This window comes from Hypanus sabinus, unplaced genomic scaffold (genome assembly GCF_030144855.1).
Source record: "Hypanus sabinus isolate sHypSab1 unplaced genomic scaffold, sHypSab1.hap1 scaffold_830, whole genome shotgun sequence".
In the NCBI taxonomy this organism is placed as follows: Eukaryota; Metazoa; Chordata; class Chondrichthyes; order Myliobatiformes; family Dasyatidae; genus Hypanus; species Hypanus sabinus.
Genome location: NW_026781683.1, coordinates 76837 through 99671, shown reverse-complemented (window position 1 = coordinate 99671; position 22835 = coordinate 76837). Strand labels below are relative to the sequence as shown.

At 42.3% G+C, this 22835-nt stretch overlaps 1 protein-coding gene across 1 annotated transcript in view; it reads left to right on the top strand.

Annotated features, from left to right (window-relative positions):
* Positions 1-22835, top strand: part of LOC132390284 (gastrula zinc finger protein XlCGF57.1-like) — a 67029-nt gene that overhangs the window by 32175 nt on the left and 12019 nt on the right. The gene's annotated exons all lie outside the window — the stretch shown is intronic.

Sequence of the window (22835 nt, the reverse complement as noted above, 5' to 3'; positions counted from 1 at the left end):
AGGGAGAGGAAGAGAGAGTGAGAGTGAGAGAGAATTCAGCTTGTCACTGCTATGCCCAAAAGATTGGGTTGATCATCGGCACGCAATGCACGACGGATGTCTGGCTGTCACTTCGTATAATCCATATGTGTGGATTTGTTGGAGTATCCTGTGGTATCACTTTTGTCGGCCCTTACCTGGAATCCGAGTGTTCTGTGGTAACCACTTGAAGACGATATTCCTGTCACTGTCACCTGGTGATATTTCGAAGTGGATTTCGGAACTAATCCACGGATAAGATCTTCGGCGACTGCGATTTCGTTTACCCAGCGTGGAATGTGTGTGGAATTCTTCGTAATTACCTTCTCTCTACATTTTCGTGTGGATTTACAAATCTCTCCTCTCACTCACTTATTCCGTGGATTACTGAACTTTTCCACTTTATCATCTTAAGACTTTAAGCATTGTTTCCCAAGCTTGATAGTTTGGGAGCTATATATACGCTTAACACTGTTAATTTCTGTTTATTTCTTTATAAAATCTTTTATATTTGGAGTAGATGCCAATGAAGATAATGGTTTTAACATCGAAGCAAGACTCCGTTAGTGATCTATTGCAACAACCCTGCTGTCTGAGGCACAGCCCTTTAAAATTGGTGAAAATGACCCAAAACATTGAAAAGAGCGGGGAAGAAGGAGTTTAACCAACTTCGTCCGGAGGCCTGAACAACGTCACAACCACAGTGAGCTCATCGTCTTGTTCAGCCCGGAGAAAATCATGCAGAGAATTCATGCAGGTGTATAAGATGTGAGAGGCATTGGTCGTATGGATAGTCAGAGGCTTTTTCCCAGGGCTGAAACGGCTAACACGAGGGCGAATAGGTTTAAGCTGCTTGGAAGTAGGTACAGAGGAGATGATAATGCCAAGCTTTTTAAAACAAAGAGTGGTGTGTGTGTGGAATGCACTGCCAGCGACGGTGGTAGAGGCGGATACAATAGGGTCTTTTAAGAGACTCTTAGATAGGTACATGGAGCTTAGGAAAATGGGTGGCTATGCAGTAGGGTAATTCTAGACAGTTCCTAGAGTAAGTTACATGGTCGGCACAACATTGTGGGGCAAAGCATTTGTAATTTGTTGTAGATTTCTATTATTCTATGAAATTCACGGGAAATCTCCTATCCCACAGAGTGGTGACTAGTTGCAACCTGTCATATCAGGGAGAGTGAGAGGGAAACGGCAGGGGTAGATTTTCATAAACTGATATGGAACAGAAGCATGGGTAAGGATCAGATGGGTTGAGTGGCCTCTCTAGTGTGCATTTTGAGTGTGATAGAGACAGTAAGTACCTGACGCACGGGATTTGATAAAACTGATTTAACTTTCACAGATGCATTGTATTAAACACCAGTCTAGTTTAAGGCTAACATCAGCAGAACAGACTCCTCAAATGCTCAGTGACCAGGGTTCAGTCCTGTGTGCGATGAGCAGCCGCAAGAACTGCGGAATCTGACAGTAACAGTCCCTCATGGACCTGCAGCTGCCTTCAGTCACCGAGATGGTGAAACATTTAACACGGAGCTGATTTGAACTTCCTCCCTGATGTGAAGTTGCTGGTGTTGCAGCAGCTGGGATGAGTGAGTAAAACTCTTTGCTCACTCCGGACAGACATGTGACCTCTATTTATTGTGAACTCACCGGAGCATCACAAGGTGGGTTAACTGAATGAGTCTCTTCTCACACACGAAGCAGGTGAACGGCCGCTTCCCAGTGTGAAGCTGTTGGTGTATCTGCGATGGCCGGATGAACCCCTTCCGAAATGAGAGTCAGTGAATGAAGTCACGGTGCTATAACGTCATGGCGGTGTATCCAAACAGATCGCGGACATGGTCACGTATTCGGGCTCTCCTTGGAGCGAGTGGGGCGCTGTCTTCTCCAGCATCTCCGCCCCCACATTCAAGGATCGGCGGCTTTCAAGCGCTGGTGAACTGACAGATAGAGCGGAACTAACGAGCTGTTGTGGTTGAGATTCCTAAACACAAATCTCTTGAATTTTCTACACTGTTATAAGTTTACAAAGCTTGTAAGTGGATGAAGGACAACATTTCATTTTTCAAAATATTCCTGAGGCGAGCGGGGTAATTTAGTGAAGGTTTATAGCCTTTGTTATATAACTCAGCCACGACTTTTTAATACTTAAAACGTTTATTTAATACCTGGGGCAAATAATATTCGACCAGCCTTATCTTATAATCTTCAAAGTTAATCATACCTAACCGACGAGATGGCGAATTATAGTAACCTTTCTTTTCAAGAAACGCAATGACCACAGGTCGAGGTTCCTGTTGAGAAGAGGATTTAAACACTGGGGCTCGGTGTGCCCGGTCTATTCTAGGCGGAGTCTGGACCCACAATTCGCATATTGTTCCTTCTTGATCTATTCTCAAGGCGACAATCTTTTGTCTTAGAGATTCAACGATTTTCGATTATTTATCTCCGAACTTCCCCAACTCATCCGTCTTAGTATCGACTCTCGTTACAGCATCCTCATGTTCCTGAATCTGAGTAGTCGGTTCCTGCAACGTGTTTTGAATAGTCTGCAGCAGAATCTCCATCCGTTTAAGCTCTGTGGTAGCCTTTAAACACACATCCGAATGTCGTTCAGACGTTTCGCTCTGAGCTTTCCGAATTAGCTCCGCAATAGCTTCCCCAGTCACAGAAGGATCCGCTTCTTTTTACCAGAAGTTTTAGCACGAAACATCAACGCGGATTGGATTCAGTAACTTAAAAAGAACGAAGCTGTTCGAGAAACACGTCTACTCCATGCAAGGCCAGTAGGAGGGGAAGGACAGCATTTCAACTCAGATCATCTACTCTCCATGGTGCCTTCTGATAAAAACACTGTCACAGCTCCAAACAATTTGGAGGAATAATACTTCATCTTCAAACTGACCGCAGTTTCGGCACCAGGCACAATATCAAACTCTCTGCTTCCCTCTCTGTATCAAAATGGATCATTCCTCCCCTTCATCAGTCTGTGACTTGGCTCAGTCTGTCTGTCTCCTTCGCATTCTGAGCATGCGCCACACACCCACTGAGATCACATTTTATTTACACGGCTGTGACTAGAGACTTTCTGATTATTATGTCCCTCCTGGTATTTGATGGTTGTAATCTCAGAGTTAGCAATGATATTGAACAACGGGAGTAGGTGTTAGGCTTTTTCGTTGGAGATGATAAACTGCCGGTAGTGTGTGTCTGGATGAGTGGGTCGTTTTCAGACTGGAAGGGGGTAGCGTTTGGAGTACCCCAGAGATCAGTCCCTGACCACAGTTGTTCACAGTTTAATGTCCTGGCGGAGGCAGCGAGATGAGAGATGTCCCAGTCTACTGGTGACGCAGAAAGAGTGGAGTTGGGGGGAGGGAAGGCTATTCACATGCAATTTCGTAGCTTTGCAATCAGTACATAGTGCACGGTGGGGCTGCAGTGGCGGGTTCCAATCTGCTAATTAGATTTGCTGACGACACTCCTTTGATCGGCCGAATACCAAATAATAATGAGGCAGCCTACAGAGAAGAAGTCGTCACCCCGACACAGTGGTGTCAAGAAAACAATCTCTCCCTCATTGTGACTGTAACGTTCTCCTTCGGGTGTAACGAAACGCCGAATTTAACGTCCGGATAAACCACAGTTAATAAGAACCAGATCGCAGTAAGATTAACCATTTACTGTTCACTCTTCACATTAACATATGGTGAAAACTGTTGATAAAACAATACAAGATTGATACAGTATTTGTTCCTTCCTTAATATCACATTTCAAGTGTAAATACTTGCAAAGGTGACTATAACTACATTACACTAAGGTGCAGTATACAGGGAGAGGTTACCTGCTCCATTGACTACTTTAAATACACTTCCATGCAAACTATCCGCGACTCTTTAACTAACGAAAGCATAAACATTATCTACCGTCGTTACCTCTAACAGGATCAGCATTAATATCTTAGTTCAATATATCGATTATCTATTAACTTACAGCGTTGCTCTCACTGTGATTTCTCATGCCTGCAAAACTGCTTGTGCTCAGGTGAGCCTCGTGGAAAGCCCCCACCCTCGCGCTAATTTCAAACCGGTGTTTTCCCACAAGACGCGGCGAAACCGGATGTGACGTCATCGCATGCCGATATATTTTACATGCAATGAATATACTTTAAACACTTCTAATTCTAACTAGAAAATACTATTGAATGAATCACTAAGCGAAAATATTATAAACTAAATAACTGTCGTAAAGACAGCACAGTGACAAAAACAAAGGATCTGGTTGTGGATTAGAGGAGGAATGGAGACAGGGACCAAATTCAAACTTTGCAAGTCTGTTATTGACACAAAATGCAGATTTTAATATTGATCATGACACAATATATTTTATACATTGTTAATGACATAAAAGATATTTACAGATTGTTACTGACAAAGAATCGTATCATTTGTGTTCCGTGTGTTATCTGAATGTACTTGCCTGTGATGCTGCCACAAGTCAGTGTCTCTCTGTACCTGTACCTTCCCGTACTTGTGCACTTGGCAATAAATTCAACAGGACCTGAGAAATCGCAGTGAGATTTGATTATTGATGATCAAATTGGCAGCTCGGTAGGACGAATGTATGCGACAGTACACTGTTAAATGCAAAACCCTGAACAGTGTTGATGATCAGAGGGATCTTAGACTCCAAGTTCATCGCTCCCTGAAAGAGACAGCACAAATTGATCGGGTGGTTAAGCAGGCAAATGGCATGGTTTTCTTTATTAGATGAAGCATTGAGTTCAAAAGTCGGGAAGTTGTGTTGCGGCTGTTACGAGCCTGCGGTCGTACTGTGACTGTTTCTTTAAGAGCGCCGGCGTGAGGAGGCGGGACTATGACGTCAGTCACAGGCTGACAGCGCTGACTGTGCACTGAACCATAAGAGAGAGAGAGAGCGATCAGCAGACAGGCAGTCGGCCAGTCTAAAGAGAGAGAGAGAGAGACAGGAAAAGCTGATTTCTTCAGATAGTCGCAGCTGAGGCTTGGAACTCTCCTGTGCCCACAAGAGTGGGTTGATCATCGGTACACGGAACCACAACGAACGTGTGTGGCTGTCGCTTCGTACAATCCATAACAGTGGATTTGAGGATATCTTGTGTTAATCCTTGCCTGGGCCTGTTGTGTGGTAACCCCGGGAACACGGTATTCCTGTGACAGGTCACTTTCGCTGATAACTCGTATGTGGACGGATTCAACGGATAAGAACTTCGTCGACGGTTATTTTGATGTAACGGCCTTTTCTCTACGTTTAACCCTGGATTACAAATATCTCTCTCCTATCATTTATTCCGTGGATTACTGAACTTTCCTACTTTACCATCTCAAGACTCTGAGCTTTGTTCCCTCAGGCTCGATAGTCTGGGAATTATATTTACACATGTATACACATAACACTGCTAACTTTTTTTTATTTCTTTAAATTACTATGTTAGAAGTAGATACTAATAAAGAGAATGGGTTTAACATCAAAATCAGACTCCAGTGTGAACTCTGTTTTTGCTGTTTCGTTTCTAAAACGTTACAGTTCGTAACACAGTTTTATAAAACTAGTTAGACCACATCTGGAGTGTTTCATACAGTTCTGGCCGCCCCCATTCTCGGAAGGATATCGAGGCTTTGGACAGGGCGCAGAAGAGGTTTACGAGGACACCTTTGTAAATGGTTCTATTACCGGTATCTATAACTTGTTGATTGATTCTAGACAAGACTTCTTTGATAAAATAAAAAGAGCTTGGTTGGATGACCTAAATTGTCAGATTTCTGATGATAGATGGAATAGAATTCTTAAACGGGTTAATAAATCATCTGTCTGTGCTCGTCATTCTCTTCTACAATATAAAGTGGTTCATAGAGCATACGATTATGAACAGAAGCTCTCCAGTTTTTACCAGAATGTTTCTCCACTTTGTAATAAATGCAACTCTGCTGATGCCTCGTTAATTCATATGTTTTGGTTTTGCCCTACAATTGAAAAGTTTTGGCGGGAAGTATTCCATGCCTTTTCACAACTTTTTTTGGGTCCAATTTGACCCAAATCCCCTTACTGCCTTGTTTGGTATACCTATCTTTTTAACTAAAAAATCTTTCGACCAAATTGACTCTCTTATTTCTTCCTTTATTTGGAACAATAAGAGACCAAGAATTAATAAGTATAATTTACAAAAATCTAAAAAAGATGGTGGTCTTGCACTTCCTAATTTAAGACTGTATTATTGGGATGTGAATATTAGACAATTATGTTTTCGGTTATACTGGCTTGATAAGAAACAAAAATCATTATGGGTTGATTTGGAATTAAAAGCTGTTAAACAATTTCATTTAACTTCAATATTAGCAGCTCCATTACCTTTACAGCTCTCCAAAATTCCAAATTTCAATCTTTACCCGGTTATTAAACTATTCCTACGGATTTGGGTTCAGTTTCGTAATTTTTTAAATTTGAAACAATTTAGTTGTCTAGTTTTTTATATCGAAACTTTTCTTTTAAACCTTCAACAACTGACCCCATTTTTCTCCTATGGAACAATAAAGGGATCCATTCTTTTAGAGATTTATTTTGTGATGGTCGATTGATGACCTTTGAAGGGCTAATTGACAAAATTTCTCTCGCTCATACACATTTTTTGGAATATGTTCAGTTTCGACATTTTTTACAACAATGCTTACCTAAGTTTCCATATTTACAAGAATCTGATTTGTTAGATACCATTTTGAAATTGAATCCCTTAGAGAAAGTTTCCATTGGCAGAATGTATAACTTATTTTTGTTACAAATGAGAACATATCACTAAAGATTAAACAAGATTGGGAGAGAAAACTTCATATGATCTTTGTTAATGAAGATTGGCTTCGAGTTTTGAAAAACGGAAATTGTTCTTCTATATTCCATTGTTTAATTCATTTTAAAATTGTTCACCGTTATTATTTAACAAAGGAGAGACTATCTAAAATATTTCCTAGTATAGACAAATGCTGTGATATATATAAAACTGAAGTAGCTACTTTGTCACATATGTTCTGGCATGTTCATCATTAAAATCGTTTTGGAAGTCTTTATTTCCAACAAGATCTAAAGCTCTGAAAATGAATTTACAACCTAATAGGTTGACTGTTCTATTTGGTATAGTTCCACATCATATTCAGGGTATTTCATCTTCAGATCAACATGTAATTGCATTTGTTACACTATTGACAAGAAGAGCTATTTTATTAAGATACAAAGATACTTCTTCCCTTGTATTAATTGAATGGTTTTCTCAAGGAATCTTATGTCTCAGTTTGAAAAAAAATAGGAGAACTTTTGATCCTCGATTCGATTTTGAGAGAAGATAGAGTTCTTTGCCAAATATTATCATTTAATTTGTAATATGCTATATGGTTTCCTTCCAATTTTATTTTATTATAAATATGAAATGGCGGTTGATGATTCTATTTTTATATTTAGATGATGGTTAAACGTATTGCTCCGGGGGGTTGATTCCTAATGGGTTTTTTCCCTTTTTTGTTGTTAGTGGGTTCCCTCCCAGTTAGATGGGGTTCTTTATTTCCTTCCTTTTCCTATATATATTTTCCATTTTTATATTTTACGATTAGTTTTTTCCTTCAACTTTATTAATTATATACATATTAATCTATTGAAGTCTTGTTTCATTCTGTAGCTGTAGAAGATTATGTACTAGTAAAAAAAATTCTAAAAATGAAAAATGAAAATGACAAGACAACAATGTAACAAAGCATTATAGCTGCAGAGAAAGTGCAGTGCAGATAGACATATGGTGCAGGGTCACGTCGAGTTACATTGTGGGGCCGAGTCCATTTTATCATTCATTTGGCTTATAACCACAGACAGGAAACCGTCCTTGAGCCTGGTGGTTCGCGCTTTAAGGCTTTTGTATCTCTTCCCCGATGTGGGAGCGGATTTGCAGCGAGGATGTCCAGGTTGTGAGGGTCTGAGTACGTGGCCAGCTTTTCCGAGGGAGGGGGAGTGTAGGGAGAGTCCATCGAGTGCAGGCTTGTTTCTCTGATGTTCACTGCTCTCCAAAGTTCTCTGCAGTTCCTTGCAGTCATGGGCAGAGCAGTAGCCATACCAAGGCGTGAAGTATCGACAAGAAGCTCAGAGACCTCGGCCTTCACCCTGCCTTGTGTAGCTGGATCCTGGATTTCCTGTCAGATAGCCGGCAGGTGGTAAGTGTGGGCTCTCTCACCTCTCTCTCTCTCTCTCTGACCCTCAGCACACATACCCCACAGGGTTGTCTTCTTCCTCCCTCCTTTACTCTGTGCAACCATGAGTTGTGTCGCCACCCACAGCTCCAATCTGCTAACTAAATTTGCTGACGGCACTACACTGACTGGCCTAATCTCAAATAATAACGAGGCAACCGACAGAGAAGAAGTCATCACCCCGACACAGTGGTGTCAAGAAAACAACCTCTCCCTCATTGTGACAAAAACACAGGAGCTGGTTGTGGATTACAGGAGGAATGGAGACAGGGACCAAATTCAACATTTCCATGTCTGTTATTGAGACAAAATGCACATTTTAATATTTGTCATGACACAATGTATTTTATACATCGCTAATGACTTAAAACATATTTACAGATTGTTACTGACAGAGAATCGTATAACTTATGTTCCGTGTGTTATCTGAATGTATTTGCCTGTGATGCTGCCATAAGTCAATGTTTCTCTGTACCTGTATCTTCCCGTATTGGTGCACTTGTCAATAAATTCAACAGGACCTGAGAAATCTCAGTGAGATTTGATTAGTGATGATCATCTTGGCAGCTCGGTAGGTCGAATGTATGAGACAGTACACTGTTAAATGCAAAACCCTGAACAGTGTCGATGATCAGAGGGATCTCAGACCCCAAGGAGGCGGGACTATGACGTCAGTCACAGGCTGACAGCGCTGACTGTGGACTGAACCATAAAAGAGAGAGAGAGAGAGCGATCTGCAGACAGGCAGTCGGCCAGTCTAAAGAGAGAGAGAGAGAGACTGGAAAAGCTGATCGCTTCAGTTAGTCGCAGCTGAGGATTGGAACTCTCCTCTGCCCACAAGAGTGGGTTGATCATCGGTACACGGAACCACAACGAACGTCTGTGGCTGTCACTTCGTATAATCAATAGGAGTGGGTTATGGAATATCTTGTGTTAACCCTTGCCTGGGCATGTTGTGTGGCAACCCCTGGAAAACGGTATTCCTGTGACAGGTCACTTTCACTGATAACTCGTATGTGGACGGATTCAACGGATAAGAACTTCGACGGCGATTATTTTGAAGTAATGGCCTTTTCTCTACGTTTCACCCTGGATGACAAATATCTCTGTCCCATCATTCCGTGTATTACTGAACATTCCTACTTTACCATCTCAGGAATCTAAGCTTTGTCCCCTCAGGCTCGATAGTCTGGGAATTACATTTACACATATATACACTTAACACTGTCAACTTTCCTTTATTTCATTAAGTTACTATACACTAATAAAGAGAATGGTTTAAACATCAAAACCAGACTCCGCTGTGAACTCTATTACTGCTGGTTCGTTTCTAAAACGTTGCAGCTCGTAACACAGTTTTATAAAACTAGTTAGACCACATCTGGAGTGTTTCATACAGTTCTGGTCTCCCCCATTCTCGGAAGGATGTCGGGGCTTTGGAGAGGGCGCAAAAGAGGTTTACCAGGACACTGCCTGGATTAGAGGGCATGAGCTATAACGAGAGGCTGGACAAACGTGTTGTTTTCTCCAGAGCGGCGCAGGCTGGGGTGAGACTGGATGGACGTTTATAAGATTACGAGAGGAATAGATAGAGTGGACAGACGATATATTTTTCCTGGGGGTTGAAATGTCTAATAAATTTAAGGTGAGAGGAGATGTGAGCGGCAAGTTTGCTTCTTTCCACAGACTAATGAGTAGTTGGGGTCTCTGCCTGGGGGTGGGGGGGGGGGCGGGGGGTGTCACCAATCCCGACACGTGATCCCGTTTGCCCCTCCCATTTAACCGCAGATGCCGCGCGTCTGTTTCAGAGGCCCCGCCTCCCGATGATGTAACAATCTCTTCGCGCATGTTCACAGTCTCCGGCTGGACGGTGTTATCCTCTCCGCTCAGAGTTGAAGTAGGTCGGCTGTGTTATCGGGAAAGACTTTCGTCTCTTCCGTCGGGATCACTGTCTGCGGGCCGAAGATATCACTTTCCCATCGGTGAGTATTGAGACCGATCCCGAGCGGGGAGATCCGATGTTGGCCGTGAGCCCCGAACTGAGGGCCAGGAATTCATTTGTTTCCCAACTATCTGGGCTCGTCAGAAATGTGTCAACTCCACTTAATCTGCTTTGAACCATCCAAACCAGGAGCCCAGGCTGTCTGTTTCTGCAGAATTTAAATGGAAGTCCCGCCGACAGGTCACGTGAGACTGTGTGCCGCAGATTCGCCCCGCCCTCCCCTTTGTGATGCAAGGTCACGTGGTGTGATTTTGCCCACCGAGTCCCATTAACTTCCCGAACTCGCCCCGCTTCCAGAGGCTCCTCGCGTTTGTCCTGGAGCTTTCCGGCTGTTGTGTCTTCTCCCGGACTGTGCTGGGTGAGAAAGGAGAACGTCCCAGGTTGTGGGAATCTTTGATTTCACTGCCTGCTTTACCGAGGACTGATCTGGATCCAAAGGACTGTGCAGATCCTCGCAGCTACCATGCAAAGCGTGAAGTGTCCGGATGGGAAATTCTCTATAGTGTGTTGATAAAAATTTGGTGAGGATCAAAGTATATATAACAAAGTGCTTGTTGTTTCTTCTATCTTTGTCATTTTTGTATAATTAATTCAGTAGCTGCGGTGTGTTCTGACGTCTCTGGACCGGCTTTTCCGTGTTTACAACAGTAGAAATAGACCCGTGAGTCTGGTGTTCAAACTGTGTGAGGGGACCCCTCACTGTCACCAGTTTGTCACTCGGTGGAAATCAGGCAGAATCTCAAGTTGCACTAAAAACTAAATGTTTGAAGTCATTCTGAGGAAACGTCATTAACCTGAATTGTAAAGTTTGTTCCCCTCTCCGCAGCTGTTCCTTACCTGCTGAGTGTTTCTGGTAATTCCACTTTCTTTTTATTACATTTAACCTGGAAATGGAAATGACTCGATCTGTGATAGTAGATCAGTAAAGGAAGCACAACTTTTCCCTGTCAATTATCCTGGAACCAGTTTGCCTGTTATTGCTGGAAATGTGTTCAGTACAGTTGTTGCTAATGAGGTTCACATGAATAATCTCAGGAATGATCGGCTTTATGTATGAGGAGCATTTGATGGTTCTTGACCTGTGCTGGATGGAGTTCAGAGGGACGGTGGGGTTTGTGGAGGCGAGCTTTGGTTAAGTAAACCTACCGAATGCTGAACAGCCTGGATACAGTGGACATGGAGAGGATGTTTCCATTAGACGGAGAGTCTGTGATCTGACAGCACAGTCTCAGAATAAAGATGCTTCTCGTTAAAATTCAGTTGCGAATTTTTTTTTGCCATTAGGTGTCCGAAGTGTGGAATTTGTTTCCACAGAGGTTGGTTGAGGCTGCGATTTGGGTATATTTATGATAGAGATTAATATATTCATGATTGCTAAGTGGCTTCAGGGTTACAGGAGGAAGGCAGGAATATGGTGTTGGAATAAAAATCAGCCATGGTTAAATGGTGGGACAGACCAGATGGATCAAATCACCTAATTCTGTACCTTATGTCTTACCATGACTGAATGATGGCTCCTTTTTATCCCATATTCTTTTGTATCATGTGAGGGACAATAAAAGATTCTTCACTGAGATCATTATATCTGCCTTCAACGTTTAAATTTCAGTGAGTTTTGTTCTTAGTAACATTAAGCAGAAATGTTTGGTTCTGCTTTTTATTATTAATGTGCTTCATTATCTTTCATGTTAACGTTAGACCTGCAGTGAGAGATTTATTGGAAGAAAACCCACGACTGAAGACAAGGGAACAGCAACATGTGAACCAGCCCGAGGATTGAGAGCATCAACTGGAGAGGACCTATCTGACTCGGAGATTCCAGTGATTCAGTCAGGAGAAAGTTGTGTGAGTCTCATTCATTCAAACATTGGTCCTTTAGACATTACATACCTGTACAAGAGAAGGTAGGAAACGGCTGGAGTGAGACTGAAGAACCAATTATGCCTCTGTCAGACCCAGTTGCAATCATTGCAGGTCTGGTACTGTTCTTCCAGCAGCCCAGCCGTTTGAAACCAATCCCATTCTGTGGAAGTCAAATCCGGAGAGAGTCACTCAGAGACTGTATTAGTACAAACTCTTTATTCTAAGTACCCGGGGCTTACTCAGTTAGCCACTCCAACAGGAATTCCCACCCAATCCACTAACTGACTAACAATTCCCCTTCACCACAGATATATCCATCCAGATACTCCGCACACAAGACAGGCTGGAACCAAAGTTATTTACTACATGACAGGCTGGAGCCCCTAAAGACAAATTACAAAATAGTCATAATGGCTTACACACGCAGAACAGACTGACGCTGTCCTATCTCTGCGCATGAACACACAAGGAGATAAGCATCCTGAAACCGTAGCTAGCTACCCTGAAGAAGAAATATGGCTCAGCATGGCTTAGTACATCTATTGATCATCAGCAGTTTCTTTCAGAAAAACAGGCTGCTATTTTTTAATGAAGTGTTAAACCATACTTCATCATTCCCTCCTTTTTGATCATTACATGAGCAACAAAACAGTAATTTTTTACAGAGAAAGCAACCAAGTACAGCTTTGACTTCTCAGTGAGAAAAACTGCATTCAACAGTAACTATAACAATGATATGTACAACTATTAGGACATAATGCAATATCATGCCCCACATATTACAAACAGGCCTTTGAAGATCACCATTTCGACCCTTCCGTGAACCCGTGTAAATCCTGCCCTACTTTCTTGATGCTGTCAATCTCCTAGGCAGTGTGCTCGGAGAGAGATGTAGTGTTATTAGACACATCAGGGATAAAGGTGCAGCATTCTGTGTCAATAATAGCACAGGTTCCCCCTTCTCAGCTGGGATAAAATCTAAAGCCGTAAGATTCTGTACGACTGTTTGCCAGATTGCAATCTTTTCAGTGGGTATTTCTGTTACTTGGGCCTGTGTTTCTGTCAGGGCCCCTGCAATGTTGTGGCCAGCTCCTCAAGTGCTGTAGCCAAATTTATTATCTCTCATGAATTCCCGGCTACTCCATAGGAGAGAAAAACTATCATCAAAGATCGCTCAGTCTCAGTTATTCCTTTCCACTGCTGGGCACCTGCAGTTATGGCCAGGAAGCATGTTTCCCAGTGTAGGAAGTTCTGTTTGTTGGGGGCCTGAGATACATCTGTCAATACACTGTGAATGTCAGGGCCCCTAGTTCTACCCATTTGGCATAAGTGTGACAGAGACAGAAAAATCTTAACTGGATGCTGGGGTGAGCCCTCTCAAAGACATAAACACAAACACCACTGTTACGCACCCGTAATGGTTTAAATGAACCAGCAGCTATAGACAACACCTGGAGTCTAGTTTTGATGTTAAAAGCGCTGTCTTTATTAGTATCTACTTGTATAACAACTTAAGCAAAATAATCTAAAGTTAAAGGTGTTATGAGTACACATATGTGGAAATATATCTCCCAAACCACTGAGCACAGGGAATACCAAGCTCAAAGTCTTGAGATGGTGAAGCATAAAAGTTCAGTTAAGCCATGGAGTAAATGACGAGAGAGATATTTTTAATCCAAGGTGAATGTCGAGAGAAGGCAACTACATTGAATTCCACAAATTTCACAGTGGTAAAACAGGATAATGTCGCTGTAGGTCTTATCCATTGTTATTCTAAATCCACACACGAAACATCACCAAAATTAGCTTATCACAGGCATAAGTCTTCAAAGGGTATGACCACCCAAGCAAGGGTTAACGCACAGGTAGATTCTGCAAGGTACTCCCAATCCAGATCCAACACACAAAGTATTACCGACAGTGATTTCCACAGAATATCCCTTCTCACAAGTGATTACCACATGTAACACCCTGGGTCGCCTCAGGCTCGCTCAGCTCGTTCTTGTCTAGGGGGAGCAGCCTTCGGCCCCGCCAAACTGGGTAATCAGCTGGTGTGGATGCTGTGTGATGTCCCCGCCTCGCCCACAAACAGACAGTACACCATATGCGATTAAATGAGTACAATTTATAAAGGTTACTATAACTAAGTGATTAATAACGATGCAGTATATATGAAGAGAAAATTAAAGAAAAGGCGCCAAACTTATCAAAGTCCAAACCACTTCGTGCACAGCCGTTGGAGCTCAATTTCTGAAGTCTTCTGGCCACCATTCGATCCCCTCCGAACTCCTCGACTCTCCAAACAGCTCAGGACCATCCGAGTGGTCAACCAAGCACATCTAGCTTCATCCCCCACCCTCCTTGGAGAATCTCCCGGCCTCGGACCCCCCTTTGAGGTCCGATCCTCGCCCAGCTTAGAGCATTGCGTCCTCTCTCTCGACCCCCTCGCGCCGATCTGCCCAAAAGCCAGTCAACAAAAGCTTACAGACTCAGAAGAAAGAACATTAATCCCCATTTGGTTTACAAAGGAATACCATTCTCGTTATCAGTAAATTAGCATTCCTGCTAGTTAACAAAAAGAAACCCTTTCCCAACAGTAACAAAGAAAAAAGAAGAAACCCCCTTTACACTTTCCCTCCACCAAATAAAAGTCATGTCCTCATGACTACTAAATAACTCGCCACCTTTCCTGCCAACACACTGTAACCCAAGCACAAACAGTGACATCTCCTCCCCACACAGTAACCCTCACGCCCTGTTCCTCAGGCGCTACTTAGGCCAACTATCTGGGAGTTCCCTAACCCTTCTGAGGCCTCCGTACCCCCTCACCTAAACCCTTCAGGCTCGGACACAACTGGGAATACCTTGGGCCCACTACCAACTCCTCTCTCAACCTCTCACTTATGCCCCACACTGCAAACAGCTAACCCTCCCCGCTACACCTGACTCAATGGGAGAAGGGCCAAAGGTCTCTTCCTGAATCGAGGGAAAGTCAGCAAAAGGCAGCATGTACCACACATCCAGCACATCATCCATCGAATCTGTATTCTTCCTCATTCCTGTGATCGGTAGCTGCTGTTTGATCTTCTCCAAACGGAAACACGTGGCCTGCACTGCTCCCGCAGTCTCTTCAGCCTCCTGTTCAGTATTCACTGCACTTCTCTCCAGCTTTTTCTTCCTCATGACTTCTTCCAGATCAACTTTCAGATTTTGCACTTCATTTGAACTGTCGACAGTCATCTTCAGGTTCCCTTCAAGCTTCCGCTTCTCTCTTCTGAGATTCGTCTGTAATTTCTTCACCTCCGCAAATCCCCTCTCCGGGTTCTCAGTTTGCTATTACCCTCAGCCAGACAACTTTCTTCATTCTCTCCAACTTGTAAGTCTTCCGAAAGGTTCCAGATCACTTTCTCCAGTCTCTCCATCTTCATTTCAAACTTGATTCCCTAGAGACAGTAACTCACGAGCTGCGACCTTCGCACGTGTCCCGAAAACACTTTAACTCGGTAGTTCTCAGCTGCTCCTGCAACGACCTCACTTCATATTCTCCTGAGGCAAATCCAAACACCAAGAGATCATCCACACACACCAAAACTCCAAACGCCTCCACATCCCCTATGGTCTTCCACCTGCCCCGCAGGAAGGTTGCAAGGGCTCCAGATATGCCCTGTGGCATCTTTTCGGACCCGAAGACTCCTAGGGAACTCCTTGTTGGCCCCACTCATCAGGATCTGGCAACATCCACTCCTCAGATCCAGCACCTTAAACCATTTCGCACCACTCAGACAGGCCATCGCCTCTCCAGCCCTCAGGGCCATATTCTGGTCACTGACAGTGCGCCTCTTCAACGCAATATAATCCACACACACGCTACGTCTTCCACGGCTTCAGGGGCCAGTCACCGCAACCTCTCTCTCTCCGAGGTGTCTTCAGCAGTCAACTCCGCTCCCTCGTGGTATTTCACAGCGTCCACTAAGAGGGTCTCACCCTCAGCTACGTCCCCCAGGCCGTACCACCACTGGCTCTTGTTTGAATTCGGAATCAGCCCAATGCTGCTACACACGTCCACACAAGCAGCTCGAAACTCTGGGTGCATCGACAATGCCTCCAAACAACGCTCACCCACCTCCTCCGGGCAGGCCCCCAAGCACACCAGCAGGATATTAGTTCTCTCTAGAACAGAAACGCTGCCCGTCACAACAGGGTCCGGACACATCAGCATTAATGATTCATGAAACTCAGTCTCCTCCACATTTGCCTCTAAGAACTCCATTTTCACTGACCAACAACTGTCGTCTGGATAATCACCGGCACTGGTACCCCGAATCTCCAGTGTCCTGAATGTCGTCAAGGGTAAATGTTTCCAATAACGGTTATGAAACAAACTGTACAGCAACTTAACCAGTGCCCCGGTGCCGAGGATGGCTTTAACTTGACTTCCATCCATCCGTAACAACACCTGTGCGCATGGCCCCTCTAAGCCTTCAGGAATAGGGTCTGTTCCTTTCGGGAGTTCCTTGGTACATTGCTGGGAATGTGCTCCCCCAGAGACCCCAAGCCGTTCCCCCACTGGGCCTCCTCTCAGTTTCCCGACACCTCTCGAATCAACGGAACAACTGATCCCCTTGACAGATCCCCTTGGCACCGCAAGCAATTTATCTGCCCCACTAGGCAAAAAGGGATACCCTAAAAACTTCCCACCAATCTCCTGCCACAGATATAATAAGCCCCCCAGCTGCGGCATTTGACTTCCAGTCGAACCACACGCATTTTCCCACACTTTCCCAGAACTGGCAGTGGTCACTTCGAGGTAATTGCGCCTGACAGTTCTAACAAAGTCACCAGCCTGCCTACTCAAACTTTCAACACGTCCCTGTCGCTTTTCCTCAGCCAAGCACTGCCACTCACCCAACAACTGAGAGGTCCGCTCCACCCACGCCTCCGCCCCTTTAGGGCTGGACATTATTCCAATAACCGGGCGGAGCTCACCACTGCAGAAACATCCCAACCTGTCACTCCTCAATCTCCAAACAGTACGGACAACCCATGGTCCCACCACCATTTCGTCAGCACTAGTCGGAACTCGAACAACGACAATTGCTACCAACAGCAGCCACCCCACACAACACACACGCAGCGATAACCAGCAATCGCACACCCACACAGGCACACCAGCTCTTCGCTGCAGACACAATTTAAATAGGGTGATCACACAGCCTCCACAGAAATCAATCCCGGACGAGCCCCCACAATGTAACACCCTGGGTCGCCTCAGGCTCGCTCAGCTCGTTCTTGTCTAGGGGGAGCAGACTTCGGCCCAGCCAAACTGGGTAATCAGCTGGTGTGGATGCTGTGTGATGTCCCCGCCTCGCCCACAAACAGACAGTACACCATATGCGATTAAATGAGTACAATTTATAAAGGTTACTATAACTAAGTGATTAATAACGATACAGTATATATGAAGAGAAAATTAAAGAAAAGGCGCCAAACTTATCAAAGTCCAAACCACTTCGTGCACAACCATTGGAGCTCAATTTCTGAAGTCTTCTGGCCACCATTCGATCCCCTCCGAACTCCTCGACTCTCCAAACAGCTCAGGACCATCCGAGTGGTCAACCAAGCACATCTAGCTTCATCCCCCCCCCTCCTTGGAGAATCTCCCGGCCTCGGACCCCCCTTTGGGGTCCGATCCTCGCCCAGCTTAGAGCATTGCGTCCTCTCTTTCGACCCCCTCGCGCCGATCTGCCCAAAAGCCCGTCAACAAAAGCTTACAGACTCAGAAGAAAGAACATTAATTGGTTTACAAAGGAATACCATTCTCGTTATCAGTAAATTAGCATTCCTGCTAGTTAACAAAAAGAAACCCTTTCCCAACAGTAACAAAGAAAAAAGAAGAAACCCCCTTTACACACATAACACACCCGAATCCAGCTAAGGGTTAACAGAAGTGGTAGCCTCAAAATAATCCAACAAATTCCCATTTGGATTATACGAATTATCACCAACAGTGATTGGTCACAGGGGTACCTCTTCAAGTGAATTACCACATCCAGGCAAGGGTTAGCACAAGTGGTCCTCACAGGATACTCCCAAACCAACAGATCCACTCCACTGGATCAAACAAAGTGACAATCCCACATTCGGTATACAATGGATGAATAATCCTTAATTCAATGAAACAAACTGGGAAGTGTAAACACGCTGTGTGGTCAAATATTTCCAGCACACGTTCGTGCTCTCTCCCTCTCTCTCTCTCTCTCCCTCTCCCTCTCCCTCTCCCTCTCCCTCTCCCTCTCCCTCTCCCTCTCCCTCTCCCCCTCCCCCTCCCCCTCCCCTCCCCCTCCCCCTCCCCCTCCCCCTCCCCCTCCCCCTCCCCCTCCCCCTCCCCCTCCCCCTCCCCCTCCCCCTCCCCCTCTCCCCCTCCCCTCCCTCTCCCCCCTCTCTCTCTCCCCCCCTCTCTCTCCCCTCCCTCCCCGAGAAAGCTGGCGTCACTCAGGCACTATCTCTTAAAATGACAATCCACGGCAAGAAACCTAGAGGTTCATCACTCTCCACTATCAACCAATACAATTTCCTTTAGTCTGAGAGAGTCCTTCTACTTAGTTCCTTCAGTAACATCTTTGCAGTCTGTTCAATGTATTGCCCCTTCAGTTTCACAGCCGTCATGAACGGAACTGGAATAGCAGCAACTGTCAATATAACACTGGGCTCTTCCTGAGGGATGGTACTGATGGTAGGAAGCATCCTTGCTTGTCAATTTCTAAACGGGTTGTTGTCCCCACCTGTCTCTTGGTCGGTTTCTGTTCCCATTTCTGATCCCCAGATGTAGCCCACTCATATCCTTCTTCCCACTGAACATATTCACCTTTAATATTCTTTTCATATCTTTTTATTATTATTATTTAAAAATAGCACAAGTGCATCGAAGTAACAACACTTACAATGCCTCATAAAAATTATCTTAAGGATTGAAAAACTTGTGAATTAAAAAGAAACCCATTGGAGGTACAACCCCGGTGCCATGCGTCATAAAATAAGCTTCCAAAAATAAAAATCAAACCACCAAAAAGAAAGAAAAGATATATCAAAAAAAAATTACATTTAGATCGTGGAGTTAACTGAAATGATAATAACGAGCAGATGAGCCCCATCTCTTCTCAAAATCAATTAAAGGTACAAAGGTTCGATTTTTAATTTTCTCCAAGATGCAGCATCACCTGAGAGAACCATTGTGACAAAGTAGGAGCTGATATACCCTTCCGTTTCAGCAAGGTGGCCCTCCTAGCTATCAATGTAACAAACATGTTGGTGAGACACAGAAATACAATGGATATTTTGAGGAATTATTCCAAAAAGCATAGTCAATTTATTAGGTTGTAGATTGATTCTGAGTGCTTTAGAAATTGTCGAAAAGACTGACTTCCAAAACTGATTTAATATTGAACATGACCAGAACTTATGTGTCAGTGTGGCTATCTCATTTTTACATCTATCACAATACTTGTCAACATTGGGAAATATTTTTGGAAGTCTCTCCTTCATCAAATGGTAACGATGTACAATTTTAAATTGAATCAGTGAATGCCAAGTACAGATCGAAGAAGAGTTAACCAGCTTCAGAATCCATGTCCAATCCTTCCATATAAAAGGGAAATTGAGTTCCTTCTCCCAATCCTGTTTAATCTTAAGTAAAGGACGCTTATCCCTTTGCAATAATAAATTATAAATTCTTCCAATAGAACCTTTCAACAAGGGGTTCATATTCATAATAGTATCTAACAAATCAGCCTCCAATATGTAAGGAAAATTACTTAAATATTTTGTTAAAAATGTCTAACTTGAAGATATTGTAAAAAATGTGAATATAAGAGAGAATACTTATCGACAAATTGTTCAAAAGACATCAATCTGCCTTCTTTAAATAAATCCAAAAAATAATTAATACCTTTATTTTTCCAAAGTAAAAAAAAATTGGAACACTCCAAGAAGGTTTAAAAAGTAATTACGATAAATTATACTACAATGTTTAACTTTTTTAAGATAAAAAAATTGCGGAACTGGATCCAAATTTGTAAAGAGTGCTTAACCACAGGATATAGGTTTATATTAGCAACTTTAGCTAATTGTATAGGTAGAGTAACTCCTACTAACGAAGTTAAATAAAACTGTTTCACAGCTCTCAGTTCCTGGTCTACCCAGATTGGCTGATCATTCCTATCAACCCAATAAAACCAAAAGGACATACAATGCAGGTTAACAGCCCAATAATACATTTATAGATTAGGCAAAGTGAGACCATCATCCTTTTTCAACTTTTGCAAATGACGTTTACTAAATCTTGGTCTTTTATTATCCCAAATAAAAGATAGAATAATAGAATCAATCCGATCAAAAAAATTCTTAGTAAACAAAAACTGGAATATTCTGAAATAAATATAAACATTTTGTTGGGCGGAAGCAGACATTTTGCTTGCTTCTTCTGGAATAATCCCAAAAATTGCTGTAAGTGAATTAGGTTGAACATCCACATCTATAACCTTAGATAATTTTCCAAACACATCCCTCCAGAAATTGTTTAAACTTACACATGACCAAAACATATGAGTTAGAGTAGCTACTTCTTCAGTACATCTGTCACAAATAGGGCTTATATTAGAAAAAATGTGCGCCAATTTATCTTTGGACATATGGGCCCTGTGTACTATTTTAAACTGAATTAAGATATGGCATTAACAGATAGGTGAATTATTGACTAAATAATAAATTTTACTCCACTGATCATCTGAAAGGGAATGTTGAAGTTGTACTTCCCAGGTGCATTGAACCCTATCATTTGGCGACATGCGAGCATTCATTAACTGTTTGTAAACAATTGCTATTAATTGTTTTTGAAAAGGTCTAAACTGAAAAATAGCATAAGCCAAATTTAAAGAGCAGGCTGAGGGGTAAATTGGTAAAAAATCACGTTAAAAATTCCCAGCCTGCAAATATCTGAAAAAATGTGTATTAGAGATAACATATTTGTCCATTAACTGTGAAAAAGACATTAAACAGTCTTGTAAAAACAAATCTGAAAAAGTCCACTAAAGGAGGGAAATTGGCTTTTTAAAGATCCTGATATTTTTTAGTAATTATAGCACCTAAATATCTAAAAGAATCCATAACTTTAAAAGGAATATTATCATATATAGAGACAGATTCATTTAACGGAATTCACTTCTACTAAAATTTATTTTATATCCTGAAAGGTCTCCAAATTAGTCATATAATTTTACCAAAGCAGGAATATATTATTCAGGCTTGGATATATATATCAATAAATCGTCAGTGTAAAGAGAGATCGTGTGCATGGTCTCATTCACAAGAATCTCATGAATATTTTCGGCTTCACAAAGAGCAATAGCAAGGGGCTCTAATCTTAAGTTAAATAACAAAGGACTTAATGGACAACCTTGGCTTGTCCCCCGTGATAGCTGAAAAAAGGAGACCTACAATTATTAGTGACAACAGTAGCAATTGGAGCTTTATATATCATTTTAATCCAATTATTAAAATTAATACCAAAACCAAATTTTTCTAAAGCGTTAAATAAATATTTCCATTCAATTCGATCAAATGCTTTTTCAGCATCCAAAGATATAAGGCATTGTGGAGTTTTAGAAGAAGGTGAATATATAATGTTAAATAATATCCGAACATTTGAGAAAGAATAATGACCCTTTATAAAGCCTGTTCGATCTTTAAGAATGATTTTACTCAAAATACTCTCCAACCGATTGGCCATTATCTTTAAGTGAATCTTAGCATCAACTTTCAACAATGAAATAGGTCTGTATGAGAGACAAACAGAAGGATCTTTATCCTTTTTGAGAATTAAAGAAATAGAAGCTTCATAAAAATTTGAGGGTAAATCACTTTTCACAAAAGATTCTTTAAACATCAACATATCTGGAACATATCCAAATTTTTTATAAAATTCTACAGGATAACCGGCAAGTCCCAGGGCCTTACCAGACTGCATTGAGAAAATAGCTTTATGAATTTTGGATTCAGTAATTTAGGCATCCAGAGTTTTTTGATCCTCAACAGAAATTTTAGGAAAAGCAATCGTTCGTAAAAAAAACACATTCATTTCAGAAGAGTCTACTGGACATTGAAATTTATAAACTTCAGTATAAAAGTCTTGAAAAATCTTGGTAATTTCTTCATAATGCCGAGCCAGGGTACCAGCTTTTCTACGAATTTTCAAAATTTGCCTCTTGGCTCCAGCTGATCTTAATTGAGATGCAAGTAGTTTATTATTTTTATCTCCAAGCGTATAAAATTGGCTCTTTAACTTAAGTAGATAAACTTCAATTGAATGCGTTAATAATAGGTTATATTATGATTGAAGTTCCACCCTTTTTTAAAATGTCAATATTAGGGGAAGTCACATAGATATTATCTAAATCTTTAATTTGTTTTGAAATTTTATCTAATTTTGCTTTCGTCTGTTTTTTAAGTTTAGTTGAATAAGAAATAATCTGACCACGTAAAAATGCTTTAAATGTATCCAATATAATTAATTTAGACATACCTCCTATATCATCAAAAAGAAAGAAATTATTTTGTGTGGCTTTCGATAAAACTGGTAACGTCAGAGCTTTGCAATAAAGTCTGAGACATGTGCCATGGTGGACGGACAAAA